Below are 3,203 nucleotides of genomic sequence, written 5' to 3' on the forward strand. Positions count from 1 at the left end.
ATCTTGACCTTAGCCAAAACCAAGAGTTTGATGCTTAACCCAGTGCACCACTCAGGTGCCCTACTCTTACAGTTTTTAATATGCCTCAGTTTCTTTGAACAAAGCTTAAGCCTGCCTTCAGGCACTAGAAATTCATAACTGAATGTATTATAATGAATGTGAGTAACATCTTAATACCTGCAGTTTGTTAGAGTCAATGAAAGTTTAAATTGATACATTGTGTCAGTTATAGTGATATGAATTCTTTATTGATCTCAGAGTTATTTAAAAGCTTATTCAGCTTCTTCTTGTAGGAGGAGAGGAAGTCTTCAAACAAAGGCAACAATGCTCTCTCTTTGAATAGCTAGGTTTGTGCATGCTCAGTTTCCGCATTAAAACCCTTTCGTATTATTTGTATGTAAATAGTTGATAAATAAAATATTCAATTAAGAAAATGGAGTGAATGGTAAATGCTGTGGGAAGAGGCAGCAGTGTAACTCCTCACCTGGTAGCCCGTTGGTTTTAAATGTTTCTCATTTCTTATAAAAATGGATGCTCTACACTTATTCCTGTGATCTGCTTACTCCACTCAGCTGAGCACGTTTTACGCTTACTTCATATTAAGAAACACAGCCCTATATCACAATGTTAATGGCTGTAGAGAATTCTATATTATGGACATCCCATCATATATTTAGATTCATTCTGAAAATTTTGAAATTACAAATAATGCGGTGATAAGCATTTTTGTATGGTCATATTTAAACAATTATTTGCTTTTGTTTTTCTAATTATTTTTAATTAATTTTTAAAAGGTTTTATTTATTTATTTGAGAGAGAGTGTAAGAGAGTGATCATGAACAGGCAAGAGGGGGTAGAGGGAGAAGCAGACTCCCCATGAGCAGGGATCGCAATGGGGGACTCAATCCCAGGACTCTGTGATCATGACCTGAGCCAAAGGCAGATGCCTAACCGACTGAGCCACCTGTTTTCTTTTTAATATACATTATTAGAACTATGTGTACTAACTATTGGGTTACTGGGTAGGACTTATATTTTAAACTTTTACTATAAGTTGACAGATTGGTAATCATTTGACAGATTGGTAATCATTTTAAAAAGTAGGACAGTCTTCACAAGAACGATAACAAAAAATAAAACGAGATGTTCAGTACTTCAGATATTTTAGCATTTAGTAGCAGCTTGAAACCACACATCTCTGCTGGTATTCTACATGGTAAGGCCACATTTCAAATAACCTGATCAAAATAGGCTTGGTGATCACTTATGGGTAAATGTCCACACACACATCCTTATTACCTTAATAAAAATAAACACAAGCCAAAAAGACACCATACCATACAGGTTTTGGAGGAACTAGTCTTCAAAGTCAACTGACATTTGAAATGTCAATACATACTGTGTCAAAAAGTTCTTCATGGCTTGGACATGTTCAAGGAACAGTATCTTTATCGCTGTACTTTTGAAATGCCTATTAGCCTGGCATCCAGTTACTTTTTAAAACCTTATGCAATTACAGGCTGCAAGTAAATCCAGCTTCTAGACTGGTGCATTAATTGTAATTTGAGGTTTTGGTTCAATAACAAAAGCATAGTGACTTAATCTATTGTGAAGGGAAAACGCTACCAGCCAGGATGACGCTTCAGAGAAAACGTAGGGAAGGGATGTCACCTGAACATTCAAGTGAGATCATGTGTCTCCTGCTTTATGAATCTCTTCAGTAGGAAATGATATTGCCATCCTGCAGTAAAGATCCAGCTAGCGTCAGATTCTAAGAGCTACCTGTGACAGGTAACACATCAACTTAAATTCACTGTGTGTGTGTGTGTGTGTGTGTGTGTGTGTGTGTGTAAGCTCAGAGTGTTTCCAGAGGTTCTGAGAGTGACAGAGGGGGAGTTGGCAGAGTGTCAAAAGTCTCAGGATGCCATGTGGCTGGTGTTGGTTGGGAAGACTTGATGTGAGTTGAGGTACTTGGGGCATTCTCTGGTGACTTCACAGCTGTAGAGAACTGTAACTGCACTCGTGATCAGTGTAGTCAGCCTTATTATTCCTCGGAGGTGGGTAGGTGGTGCTCAAAGGCAAGACTGGAAACATACAGTTCTATGGCAAGACCTCCTTTTTTTTTTTTTTTTAAAGTAGGCTCCGAAAGGGGTCTTGAACTCACAACCCTGAGATCAAGAGTCCCATGCTTAACTGAATGAGCCACCCAGGCCCCCCAAGACCTCCTTGTAACTGCATTGGCTGCTCTGCCTTCAGGCACTAGAAATTCATAACTGAATGAATTATATATGATATATTTCATATGTATATGATATATATATATTCAGTGAATGAATATTATAATGAATGTGAGTAACATCTTAATACATGCAGTTTGTTAGAGTCAATGGAAGTTTAAATTGATACATTGTGTCAGTTATGGTGATATGAATTCTTTATTGATCTCAGAGTTATTTAAAAGCTAGACATAGATAATCATCATGAGCCACACAGGACAGCACATATAAAATTAATAAATAGCATTTTTCAAACTTAAGTAATGTACAGGTCCCTCTCTAAAGGAAAACAAATTTCTTATGGACCACCTAGTACTTACCTGAATTATTTTTATTATAATTTTAGTTAAAACATGTATAAACATCATCCCGGTATAAATGCCTGTGCTTATATAGCTACACAGATCAAAACATATACAAATTAAATATAAAGAAAATCAAATAAGCTTCACATGAACAACATTTAACATGATGCTTGATGTCGTTTTGCTGAAATTAAGACCATACTTGGACTGTGAACATGGCATGGTATAGATTCTTGGGAGTTTAGTGATCTAGCTCACCACTCTTGACTGCTTCTGGGGAAGATGGCTGGTCTCTGTTCACACACATTCTTTTGAGACGTTTGTAAATTCCAAGGGTGAGAGATAGTGTACCTGGAAACCTGACTGTCCAAATTGTGCTCTGAGGGGTTGAACTGGACACATACAATTATCCTGGCCTGGGATAAGGATTATTTTTGTGTGTGCATAAGAAATTTTTTGTGGAGGTGTTATCCATAGAGGTGTTAAAAGAATTTAAGTTCCCTGGTTAGCTTTAGACCAATCCTAAAGGCTCTCCTTGGCAGTCCTGTTGGGATCCCTCTCACTCTTGAGAGCCTTTTCTTTATCTCCACTTAATAGACTTCTATTGCTTTACTAAAAAAAA

Source organism: Lontra canadensis, unplaced genomic scaffold, assembly GCF_010015895.1.
Source record: "Lontra canadensis isolate GAN:19392208 unplaced genomic scaffold, GSC_riverotter_1.0 scaffold19, whole genome shotgun sequence".
NCBI classification, from domain to species: Eukaryota; Metazoa; Chordata; class Mammalia; order Carnivora; family Mustelidae; genus Lontra; species Lontra canadensis.